This window comes from Dipodomys spectabilis, unplaced genomic scaffold (assembly GCF_019054845.1).
Source record: "Dipodomys spectabilis isolate Male_0828 unplaced genomic scaffold, ASM1905484v1 ptg000122l, whole genome shotgun sequence".
NCBI classification, from domain to species: Eukaryota; Metazoa; Chordata; class Mammalia; order Rodentia; family Heteromyidae; genus Dipodomys; species Dipodomys spectabilis.
In genome coordinates, this window is record NW_024870799.1 from 1326148 (window position 1) to 1339899 (window position 13752).

General features: G+C 40.5%; 1 non-coding gene and 1 pseudogene across 1 annotated transcript; one reads left to right on the forward strand and one right to left on the reverse strand.

The window, feature by feature from the left end:
• Positions 1-13752, reverse strand: part of LOC122115622 — a 75853-nt pseudogene that overhangs the window by 11516 nt on the left and 50585 nt on the right.
• LOC122115634 lies at positions 10775-10938 on the forward strand. The gene has a single exon (XR_006148822.1). It is a non-coding gene; the product is annotated as a U1 spliceosomal RNA (small nuclear RNA).

A 13752-nucleotide genomic window follows, 5' to 3' on the forward strand; every position in this document is an offset into this window, starting at 1 on the left:
ACAATTCCAAATGGTTCTTCCCTCTGTGCAAGGGAAAGAGGGATGAGAAGGAAGAAATATGGGAACTAAGAACCCTCAAACAAGGTAAGTTATGTTAACTTTATTAGATAAAGTAAAACATAGGTGTACGGTGTGCAATCCAGAAAAGGACATGTCACCTCTGTGTGGATCCCAGTTAATTTAGTTAATCGATGGTAAGGAGTAAAACCCACTATTGTATTTATAGAAAGGAGGTACATGGCAGGCAAGTCAGTTCACTAACCACAAGGATTTTGAACATAAAGGAGTGAAAGTGTTGACTCTGTTTGGGTAACAGGAAGGAACAGAGCTGAGGAGGACTGAAATGTGCAGACATTCCCCAAGAAAGATCTCACTGACATCAAGTCTTCAGATGCATGCTGGTTGCCAGTGGCTTATGCCTGTAATCCTACTCAGAAGGCTTAGATCTGAGGATTGTGGTTTGAAGCCATCTGGGATAAGAAAGTTTGTAAGTCCTTTATGTTTTACAACTCAAGAATATTCATATTTGTTGCTAATTGCAACCCAAGGCAGTGCAATAGGATACCAAGCTGAAGAAAATTAGAAAATACACGGACAGGTATAGAGAAAAAGAAAAAAAAAATCAATGAGGACCTGGGGTCCCAAGGCTTACTGGCACTTGGGCCCCAGGTCATACAAGCAATCATATTTATTTGGATTCACACTGGGAAGGTTACCATGGATACATGCAAAAATGAAGCTTCTATATTGCAACCAGAACCACCACAGTGAGTGAGAAACACTGGTTCCCTTTTTGTTTTGAGAAAGGAGAATGCAACCTAGAGAAAATCCAGACATTTGGTCTATTTTATCTAGCTTCCTAGGTTAAGTTGTCAATTCTTTTACCTCCCAGGCTTCAAGGCCTTTAAAGCACTATGGAAGGGGGCAATAGCTTAACACTCTCCACAGCTGTGCTTTTTTTTTAAATTGTGAAAATACCATACAGAGGAGTTACAATTACATTGACAAGATAGTGAGTACATTTCTTATCAAGCATTGTTGCCTCCTCCTTTGTTTCCCCTTACCATCCCTTCCCCTCTCAACCCCCCTTCCTTACCCCCACCCCCTACCGAAGTTGTAAAGTTCATTTTTCAACATAACATCTTATACATTTCATTGTTTTAATGGGGTGACCTGTAACCCTATTTATATATTTGTTTTTTTTTATTGTGAAAATACCATACAGAGGAGTTACAATTGCATGGGCAAGATAATGAGTACATTTCTTATCAAGCATTGCTGCCTCCTCCTTTGTTTTCCCTTCCTATCCCTTCCCATCTCCCATCCCTCCCCATGTCGCGCCCCCCACCCCTCCCTCCAGCTCTTCCTACCTCCCCCTCAAAGTTGTAAAGTTCGCTTTTCGACATAACGTGTTGTACATCTCATTCATGCAATGGGTCCACCAGTATCCCTATTTAAACAATTTGTTTTTTTTCCTTCCTTTCCACAAATTATACCAACATCAACTACAGTGAAAGCAGGGCTAATTCCATGGGGAGGTACATACAAAGCAACAAAGAAATCATTTTATAAATATGTTGGAAACAATCTCAAGAAAGAAAAAAAAACATTTGAATCCTTATCTTGGGGTTCATTTCACCTAACATCAACTTGTCTGACAGTTTCTGTTTGTCTCAGACATATACTAGTTATTTCAAATAAGGGAAACCATGGGACTTATATTTCTTTGGGCCTGGCTTACTTCACAGAGCTGTGTTTTAACCTTTGCATAGTCAGCTCTCAGCTTTCTGAGTACTATTCAGGTGATGTTCCAACCTCTCAAACCTTTTCCAGGTTCAACAGCTCAGCTTGAGTCTCCTACACCTATTAATATTAATAGTATGGATTACAAACAGTAAAAAGAGAAAAATAACATTATACATTTAAATAGAAATAACTGACTTCATTCATTTATACAGGACAAAAAATTTAGCACTGCTGTTTAAGTCACTAATAACACTTTTTTAAGATATACTTTCATGGCTTTCATAAAACTTCCTATATAGTCCTTAGAGTGTCTTTTTACCTCCTATTTTTATTTATTGCATTTGCATAGTAGTATATCATCCTTAAAATCATATCAACTCATAATTAAAGTTTATCTTGTAAGTAAATACTTGTGAGACTTCAATAAAATATCAAAAAAGCTGAAAGTGGAGCTGTGGCTTAAGAGCTATAGTACAAGCCTTGAGCAAAAGAGGCTCAGGGGCACTGTCCAGACCCAAAGTTGAATCTCTAGTGTCCACACATACACCCCCACCCCCACCCCAGACCCCACACACAATCAGATGATAATGTCTACGAAGTTCTTCCTTAGGATGATCTTGGTGATGTCAGCAACTGTATCAAGTTTCTTTCTCTTACATGCCTTTGTGGTAGTAGACAGCAGAGTCACTGTAGTATAACACATGTCTAAGACCTGGCATTAGCAAAGGCTATCATGTAACATATCCAACATATAGTCCAGCTCTCTTGATGGTAGATCTGCACATCTTGGGACTTGATGGGACCCATGTATTCTTCAACTAGCTTTCCCATCCTCTGTGCCACCTGCTGCAATGATTCATTATCCACACCAAATAGGCTTTCATAACCTTTCCCTAATTATCTGAATACTGGATGCCAGAGATGTCACAGAGACACTCTGTGGCTATTCCCCTCCCTGACAGTCCATTTTACCTCCTATGCTCTCCTCACAGATGTGGGCAATGGTCTCTGAGAGACTTCGTGCCTGATCTTGGAGAGATTTAGTTTTATTGTATCCATAAGCTTTGGGAAATCATGCAGTGAAGGTCCAGGTTAGGAACATAGCTCCTCCTTCTGGAGGTTTTCCTCTATGTTCTCTTGGCCATTGAACAGAAGTGGGGTCTCTGAAAGGGAACTTATATGGTGTTCTCTGTCTGTCTTGGTCCATATAACATAGAACCACTTTCCCATCCCTTTAATGATTTAGACATGCTCCATGTGATTTGTGCTGCACTGCTCTCAATGTAGTAACAATGTAGAGGACACAACTGGATGTTGTGTGGATAGCTGTCCATACTTGGGCATGAGTCCCCTTCCAGGCAGGACCCATAACTCCATGCTGGGAAAGTGAGAGGAAGATTAGCTGGCTTATATCTGTGTAATCTGAATGACCCCAGGAGGCATTGAGGCCTCCTCTTCATGCCCATGGCCCCTCAGCATATTGATAAAGAATGACACACCATGCCCAATCATCACCAAAATGCTCACCTGGTCCTGGGCATTATCACCACCGTCTCACCCACTTCTAGCAAATTCTCTTTTTCAAAGCCTTGCCAATCCTCCTCCTTGCATTCTCAGTTAAAATACTGCTGTCCATGAATAAAGAGCAGAAGACAAGGAAACAGGTACCCTAGGGAAAGTAAATACTGGACCTCTTCCATGGTGAGAAGATAATGCAACCTGCAACTATAGAATAGCGAAGGAGTTAAGATGGTTGTGCACACAGTTTGTGCAGAAAAAATGCCAGACCTAGTATGCCCTGTTCAGAGTTTCAGTCCATAATCGTCTCTAACAAGGACATCTCAGGTACAGATAAACCAAGTTCTTAGTGTCTTTCCTTCTTTTATTCTGTGCCTTTCTGGGGCTTGCATTCAGGAAATGGATACTATCCCTGTAGTTTATGTTTTTCCCCTCAAGGCTACTGCTTTACCACTGGAGCCACAACTCTACTTCTAGGTTTTTTTGTACATAATTGGAGATAAAAGTCGTATAGGCTTTCCTACCCAAGTTGGCTTCAATCACTGATCCTCAGCCTCATGAATAGCTAGGATTACAGGCTTGGCCACTGAGCCTGGCAGCAATACTCTTCCTTTTTTATTTCCTTTTCTTTATTTTTTTTGTAAGTTATGGGCCTGAATTCTGGGCTTGGGCACTGTCCCTCATCTCTTCAGATCAAGGCTAGTGCTCTACCACTTGAGCCACCACTTGTGCCTTCCAGCTTTCTTTCTGCTTATATGGTACTGAAGAATTGAATTCAGGGCCTCATGAATGCAAGGAAAGCACTCTACCATTGAGCCACCTTCCCAGACTCATCTTTCCTTTTCTTAAAAAAATATTATTAGGAATATGACGTTCAGAGGGTAACAGTTAAGTCAGTTAAATTAAACAGTTGTCAGGTAATGAATACATTTTTGGGGGACAATTACACCCCTTCCCTTGCTCTCAGTTTATCCCTTCCACTGTGGCTTTTTTGTGGTTAACTGGAGATAAGAGTCTTCCAGACTTTGCTGCCCAGGGTGACTTTGAACCACAATCCTCAGACATCAGTCTGCTGATGTGCTAGGATTAGAGGCTTGAACTTTAAAGTCAGGATGACTGTTCTGAAGATTGTTCTATATTGCCTATGGGCTGTGGGCCTGAATGGACTTAGGCAGTGAATGCCAGGCAGGTCTGTCATCCGGAAGCATGTGTCCTACTTAAGCCTGACTGGCTCTCAGAACAGATAGGTGATGCTTTCAGAGCAAGAACCAGTGTATACTAGCTCAACAGAAGTCCTCACTATATTTATCTCATTCAACAACTACTGGGTTGCTTATATTATCAACACTTTCTTTCTTAAGAACATTTGTATTGTAAGATTGAAGTAACTACAGATTTGTAATGGCCTAGGAATATATGTGTGTTATCAGATTTAATATCCAAACTACATAACTGCTCTGAATCATGTTTTATTTATCTTAAAGTAGTTCTTGAATAATACTCTTTATTAGTAATGATATTATTAATATAAGTATTAAAGTTCTTCAAACAAGTTTCTCTTATTAGATGACTCCTTACAGTGACATTGATATTACTTTCTTTTTTTTGGGGGGGGGGTCCAGTCGTGGGGCCTGAACTCTGGGACTGGGCGCTGTCCCTCAGCTCTTCAGCTCAAGGCTAGTGCTCTACCACTTGAGCCATAGCGCCACTTCCAGCTTTTTTCTTATGTGGTGCTGAGGAATCGAACCCAGGGCCGCGAGCATGCAAGGCAAGTGCTCCACCACTGAGTCACCTTCCCAGCCCCAAAGATTCTTTTTTTTTTTTTTTTTGGCTGGCCGTGGGGCTTGAACTCTGGGCCCGGGCGCTGTCCCTCAGCTCTTCAGCTCAAGGCGAGCGCTCTACCACTTGAGCTACAGCGCCACTTCTTACAGTGACATTGAAAGCATCTTCTGGACCAGCAATGGAAAAGATACTTGGTGAATACTAAGAATGAGGGATGAGAAGTGTGAAAAACAGAACTAAGAGACTTACAAGTGTGACTGGGAAACATCTTCCACAGAGCAGAATCCCAGACTTTTGAAGGTTAGTCGGTCTGAGAATAGGTCTTCAACCAGTTCACGTGACCACATGGGTGAGTCTCAATGTTGCCACATAGATATTATTTTGATTCCTATATGAAACACTCATGTCTGATGGGCTTTCACAACACCAGATTTATGAAAGTTTGCTGTCTTCTTTCCTTCAATATTACTTCACACTTCAATATTGAGTGCATTTTTTCTTTTAAAACATGAAAACTCAACACCATCTTTTGGACTGAGGTGTTTCCTGTCTCCCTAAAAATAGCTCTGTTATTTAAGAGGCTTCCTGACAGGTTCCAGTGCCTCACTTCTTTAATACTAGCTACTCATGAGGCTGGGATTTGAAGATCAGAGTTGAAGCCTGCCATGGTAGGAGAGTCCATCAGAATCTCATCTCCAATCAATTAACAAAAAAGCCAGAAGTGGAGCTATGGATGAAGTGGTAGAGCAGCAAAAAAGGCATAAGGGCAGGTTGCACTCAGCCTCAGCCTGAGCCCCAGCCCAGCCTTCAGGCACACACACACACACACACACACACACACACACACACACACACACGTGTCTTCCTGCCAGGCTTGTCCATGGGGTCCCATTAAATCGTTGGAGACCTGTCTTCAAATGGACTCACCCTTGTATTCACATTAATGTGGAAATTGGCTCTCAGTCACCTATAGATCTATTGGTTCAGGTTGTGTATTTTGCATCCCACTTCCTCTGCTTGTTTTCTGAGGTGAGTTTTGTAGCTCAAAACAGCTGTCCATACACTTCAAGATGCTGCTTATGGTCCCAGGGCCTGCATTCACACTCCAAATGGAAAAATAAAATATAACCTGAGACACTCTGCTTACTTTGAGGACCATCTATCCAGGCAAGGGCAGCTCCCTATGAATGGCATACTGGAAGCCAGGCTCAGGGTGTTCAAACAGACAGAAGCGAGGTGTGGAGGGCCTGAGTTGTTCTGAGGAAAAGCAGAGAATGGAGGAAGACAGAGAAACTGGGAAAAGACAATCTACCTTCCCATGTTTCCTTGCAGTTCCTGATCAATAGTATAACCTTTGCTAATTGTTCTGCTGTGTGTGTGTGTGTGTGTGTGTGTGTGTGTGTGTCTCCGTGAATGTTTGCATGTACACAGTAGTTCTGGGCCTTGAATTCAAGGGCTGGGCACTGGGATGTCAGGATGAATGTGAGCAAGTATATCATATGCGTGTGTGGAAGTAACTCCATCAAACCTCTCAGTGTGTGCAACTAGTATATACTAATGAAAGTGAAAAAATGATTAAGCAATGCTCAAACTCCTTCCTAAGCTATTTAGAGATAACTTTAAAAAGTATGAGAAAGCATTGTTGGTAGGGGATATGAAAACAGCTAGTTAAAACTATGGGATTATTCAAGCCAGGTCCTAGTGGCTCATACTTGTACTCCTAGATGCTCAGGAAGCTGAGAACTAAGGATCATTATTTGAAACCTGCCTAAGCTGGAAAGTTATGACACTCTATATAAGATATACTACTCAGAAAAAGCTCAAAGTGGTGCTCTGGGACTCAAGCGGTAGAGTGCCCTAAGTTCAAACCACAGGACTGGCAGAAAAAAAAGAAACAGTCCAAACTTAAGATGTCTAGGGAGTTTTAGAATAAATATCCTATAAAAACAAATTACTATATCTTGGGGTTCATTTGTTGTTGTTGTTTTAGATTTATTATGTAAGTGTTTGGTTTCCTTTGTATATTCTTCCCCCTGTGGTATATCCCCTGTTGTCACTGTGCTTGACTTTGATACCCTGCATCTTGTAGATACATTTTTCTAATTTGGGGAGGGGAAGGGAAATAACAAAATGCTAAAACAAGGACACAGGATGACCCGTTGCAACAATGACACCCATAAGACAGTATGTTGGAAATGAACTTTACAACTTCGGGTGGGGAGGGGAGGAGTGTGGGAGGTGGGGGAGGTAAGGGATAGTGGAAGATAAAAAAGGGAAGGGGTAACAATGCTTGACCAGAAATGTACTCATTGCCTTATTTATGTAACTCTAACCCCTCTATAGACTCTTTACAATAAAATAAAATTTAAAAAATGAAAAATAACTAGTTACAGCTAAAGTAGGAAAGGAAAAAAAAACCTTTCACCCACTGGCCTGTGGCAACAGTAATTAGAAATATACAGTCAGTACAAATAAATTGCAATCCCCCTACAGATTCATGCCTATGGCTACTTCACCTTCTTTGTCCCCAGGGGAAAGTCAGGAGAAATCAGTACAAGCTTCCTATCCTGTGACTACTCAATACCTGTACCAAGATTGTCATCTGTAGGATATCAGATGGAAAAAGTCAACATTCCTTCCAAAAGGGTCTCAAATGAGTCTTATAAACCATAGCCTCCTACTGTCCTGATTTAAATCTTATTTCCCTTCCCAAGCTACAAATACATATAAACTTGTGGAGGCCTCTAGAGAGATGGACAAAGACTTATAAAATATATACTATATTTCACACCTGTAGAAAACTAAAACTAGATCCTTATATAGCACCCTGCAACAGAATCAACTCCAAATGGATCGAAGACCTTGGAGTCAAAGCAGATAGCCTGAAAACATTTCAGGAAGGAAGAGGAAAACCTCTAGGTCTCCTTGGCACATGCCGAAAATTTCTTAATAAAGGCCCAGAAACACATAAAATCATAGAAAGGTTGGACAAATGGAATTGCGTGAAACTGCAGAGCTTCTGCATGGCAAAGGACATAGCTAGCAAGATCAATAGAAAGCCCAAGTACTGGGAGAAGATCTTCACTAGCCATACAATGGACAAGGGTCTCATATCTAAAATATATTTAGAACTCAAAAAATTAAATTCCCCAAAAACCAATCCTCAAAGAAACAACTGCCCCATGAATAAGTGGGCTAAAGACTTAAAGAGAAAGGTCTCTGAAGAGGAAATAGGAATGGCCAATAGACACATGAAGAATAAAAATGAAAATCAAGACAATGTTGAGATTCCACCTCACCCCAGTTAGAATGGCTATAATCAAGAACTCTAATAATAACAGATGATGGAGGGGATGTGGTCAAAAAGGAACCTTACTGCATTGTTGGTGGGAGTGTAAACTTGTTCATCCACTTTGGAAAGCAGTATGGATATTCTTCAATAGACTCCACATAGAGCTTCCCTATGACCCAGAAATCCCACTTTTGAGCATTTACCCAAATGATCGCAAACAAGGCTATATTAAAGCTACCAGCACAATTGTTTATTGCAGCATTATTTACCATAGCTAGGATATGGAACCAACCCAGGTGTCCCTCAGTAGATAAATGGATCAAGAAAATGTGACATATATATGTATATATACATATATATATACATATATGTATATATACATATATATATATAATACACACACACACACACACACACACACACACACACACACATACACATGTACACAATGGAATTCTATGCCTCCATTAGAATTACATCACCCCACTTGTTAGGAAATAGAAAGACTTGGAAAAAATTATATTAAGTGAAGTAGGCCAGGCCCCCCCAAAACGTAGGTCTTATAGTTTCCCTTTTTTTCAATATCTAGTATATGTCTAGGACAAGAAGAAAAAATCAAAAGCTATGTACATATGACTATATAGGATGATGTTAAGTGAAATAAACCTCAAGATAGTAACTCAAGTGCTTTTTTATTTCTTGCTATTGTTTTTAACATATTTATAATGTACTATGTGATTTTTTTTGTTTCTCTGGTATGTTCTTCCTCCAGGGTATTACTCTGTATTCACTGTATTTGTTTCTGGTGACCTGCGTCTTATATGTACATAACAAGATGTTTAAATAAGGATACAGTTTAACCCATTGTAACAATGAGATGTACAAAACACTATGTTGAAAACAAACTTTACAACATTTGTGGTGGATGGGAGGTGTTGGGAAGGTGGGGAGGGAAGGGATGTTTGGGGAAAAAGAAAGGAGGAGGTGACAATGCTCACTAGGAAATGTGCCCACTACTTTACTCATGTAGCTGTAAACCTTCTGTACAATATTTTTACACTAAAAATATTTTAAAAACAGCTTAAAGAATATATACTATGTTTCAATAAATTGAAAGAGGATTCATAAAAGGCATGTTTTGAATTTTATTTTTAAAATAAAATGAGGGCTGGGAAGGTTGCTTAGGGGTAGAGTGATTGTCATGCATGCATAAGGCCCTGAGTTCCATTACTCATCACCACATAAGTCGGAAAAAGCCAGAAGTGGTGCTGTGGCTCAAATGGTAAAGCACTATCCTTCATCTAAAGAGCTGAGGGACAGTGACCAGGCCCAGATTTCAGATTTCAGGCCCCATGACTGACAAAATGAAAGAGAGAAAGCAAGCAAGCAAGCAAGCAAGCAAGCAAGCAAGCAAGCAAGCAAGCAAGCAAGCAAGCAAGCAAGAAAGAAAGAAAGAAAGAAAGAAAGAAAGAAAGAAAGAAAGAAAGAAAGAAAGAAAGAAAGAAAGAAAGAAAGAAAGGAAGGAAGGAAGGAAGGAAGAAAGGAAGGGAGGAAGGGAGGGAGGGAGGGAGGAAGGAAGGGAGGGAGGGAGGGAGGGAGGAAGAAAGTTGAGATAGTGTCCAGGGCCAAAGTTCAAGCCCTGAAAAAGTACCCCCTCACCAAACACAAAATCATACACAGGGCTGAGATTCAGCTTAGCAACTTACCATGCATGAGTTTTGATCCCTAAAACAAGGAAAGGGAGGGATTGGGTGAGGGAAGAGAGAGGGAGGGAGAAAAGTATAGGGAGAAATAACAGCATATAGAAAAGAGGGTAGCTCTGCATAATAAATGATATTCACTAGGGTACATGGTCAGGCAAACATTTTCTGTAAAGGAACAGAGTAAGTACATCCAGGCCTTGGGAGTCACATGATATGCCTTAAGTATTCCATTCTTCTGTGGCAGTGTGACAGGGGACACAGATAAAATGAATGCATTATAACTTTACTAACATTCACTGAAACTTGAATTCTATTTTTATTTGAAATATGGCTAGTGTAAATGTGTGTCTGAATTTTTAATTTTATGTAATTTTGCTTACTGTAAGTATTGTCACTTACAACTTTGTGGCTGGCTACTCCACTGAGTAGAACAAGTCTGGCCTCTGATGAAGTCTTAGAGCACATCCAAAGTAATCCAGGAATACAAGCCACGGAAGTCACTCAGCTTTTTGGTAGTCACAGTAAGAAACAGTAAAATAAGAAAATAAATAAAACCTTCAATTAAAAACACCAAAGGAGCTTTAATAAAAATTCAGCAAAATTTATCTAGTATTTAAAGCTTAATCCTCAGATTTCAGCATTCTGAGTAGCCAGGATTACAAATGTGAACTACTCTCATGTGTTTGTTAGTTTTTTAAATACCAAGTCAGCCTTGTTACTTACCTGGCACTTGTTACTTACCTGGCAGGGGAGATACTATGATCATGAAGATGGTTTTCCCAGGGCCAGGCTTATCTATTGCACTTCAGATGTGCTGACCCCTGAGATTTCCCCAAATGTGGGAAATTCGACTGTATAATTTGTGGTAGTGGGGGACTGTGTTAGTTCTCTCCACTGGATAGATAGATAGATAGATAGATAGATAGATAGATAGATAGATAGATAGATAGATAGATAGATAGATAGATAGATAGATAGCATTGTATTTTATATTGGCCTCATCTGCTTTCCTGCACTCAGCAGTCACTTGGTCCTAAGGACTACTATAAAGGATGAGGTACCTCTAGGACTACTTTGTAGTTGCTAGGAACTACAAGGAGTAGGGAAATCAGCTACAACTCACCATGAGAAAATAAATGAGGAAGTTGGGTGCAGGTGGCTTACACATGTAATCCTGAGATCTGAGGATTGCAGTTCAAAGCCAGCCCATATAGGAAAGCTCATGAGATTCTTATCCTCAATTAACCACCAGAAAACCAGAAGTGGGCTCTGGCTCAAGTGGTAGAGCACTTCACTTGAGCTGAAGAGCTCAGGGACAGTACCCAGAGTTCAAGTCCTATGACTTACAAATAAAAAGAAAGAAAACAAATGAGTGACCAGAGCCAATGGCTCATACCTGTAATTCTAGCTAGTTAGAAGGCTGAGATCTGAGGATCAAGGTTCAACACCAGCCTAGGAAGGAAAATCTATGAGATTCTTATTTCCAATTAACCACTGAAAACCGTAAGTGACAATGTAACTCAAAATGGTAGAGCACTATCCTTGAGCACAAAAGATCAGGGACAGGATCCAGGACCTGAGTTCAAGCCCCACAACCGACCAAAAAACAAAAAAAAAAGGAATGAGAAGCCACCTTAATGAAATAGCTAGGCAAGTACAATATACAAAATAACTCCTCCCTTCCTTCTTTTCTTCCTTCTATTCCTTCACATCCTTTCCCCCTTTCTATCCTAGAACTTAAACTCAGGGCCTCATGCATTTTAGGTAGGTACTTTACCAGATGAGCCATACACCTGCTTTTTTTGGCTTTAGTTATTTTTCTTTCTTTCTTTCTTTTTTTGGGGGGGGGAGTCCAGTCGTGGAGCCTGAACTCTGGGCCTGGGCACTGTCCCTCAACTCTTCACTTGAGCCACAGCGCCACTTCTGGCTTTTTTCTTTTTGCTTATGTGGTGCTGAGGAATCGAACCCAGGGCCTCAGGCATGCAAGGCAAGTACTCTACCACTGACCACCTTCCCAGCCCTCATTTTTCTTTTGTTGGTTATGTAACTTGAACTCTGTGCCTGGGTGTTGTCCCTGAGTTCTTCAGCCCAAGGTGAAGGCTCTATTTTTTGAGCCACAGTACCACTTCTGGTTTTCTAGTGGTTTATTGGAGATATGAGTCTCACTGTGCTGCCTGGCCTGGCTTTGATCTGTGATCTTCAGATTTCAGCCTCCTGCGTGGCTAAGATTACAGGCATGAGCCACCTGCGCCTGGCTTGGCTTTAGCTATTTTTGTGGTAGGGTTTTATGTCTATGACCAGACCAGCATGGACCATAATCCTTCTTTTTACCCTTTCTGAGTAGATGAAATAAGAAGCACAATGCATTGGGTTCAATATTGATTGAGATCTGATATTTTGAATGTTTTTCCTGGGCTAACATCAAATCATAATCCTCTCTGTATCTGTCAAGACCCAGCAGCTAGCATTACAAGTGTGAGCTCCCATCCCTGGCTCAAATTTCTGATGACTAAAACATCTGAACAGAGTTTTAATAATTTTAAATGTTGAATTTGGGGGCAATGGGTGCTCTTACTTGCCTAGTTGCAATTGCACCAAAAATTCCAAATATTAACTTTTGATTTCCTAGAGTACATTAAATAAGCAGATAAACTTTAAAAAGCAATTAACTAAAGAAAAAAGCTAAACAGAATACATCCTTACCATTGTAACTTTGGACTAACACCTTGTCAATCATTGCTTCCATCATAGGTTTTTGTCTGGGCAGTATATGCCATACACGGATCATGCCACCCCCAAGGTTGTGGGCTAAACAGCCTATATCCACAGGAGTGAAAGCCAGGCTCTAGGCAAACACACCAAAGAAAGGCAGGGTCCAGCAGCATTGTACGTGGCAATGTCCCAACATATGACCCAAAGTTTTAGGGCAGCTTAAATAAAGCTTTTTCCTTAGGAATAATACTGCATTAAGGCATACCTCTTCTTCTGGGTTTATCACTGCTTAATTGGAGACAAGTCTCATGGACTTTCTGCTTGGGCTGGCCTGAAATCATGTTCCTCAGATCTCAGCCTCCTAAGCAGCAAGGATTATAGGCATGAGCTACCAATGTCTAAATTGATTATTCCTTTAATAAAAATCAAAATGGCTACAGTATGGTTTAACAGAGAGCTTGAATCCTTTTCTGAGCCTTATAAATTTTCTGACTAGAAGCAGAATGACAAACTGACATATGGGAAACATTGTACCATATTAAACCATTTTTCAGAAGAGTATCTGGCTCATCAGTTTGGCTCTTGTCCTCCTATTCTAATGTTGACTTTTCTGCCCGGGCTGGATTCAAAACACAATCCTTACATCTCAGCCTCTTGAGTAAGATTATAGGCATGAGCCACCTCTCCCTAGCACCATCCACATTTCTGTACAAGTGAATAAAACTCAGTGATATAGTGTCTACCTCTTTAACCCAAAGCAGGTAAGAAACCAAAATTGAATTTGAAATTCAGTTGAATATGAGTCTATATTCTTAACAACAGGGTTGTAAACTATTTGGTCTTTGCACAAGTCTCTTAGTAGATACAGCGCACATGTCATGATTTTTCTATTTCAAATGGTCCATGAGAGATAGCTCGGCATGGTATGGTAAGCCTGTAATTCCATCAGTTGGGAAGCTGAAGCAGAAGCAAAATAAGTTCAAGGCCATCTTGGCTATG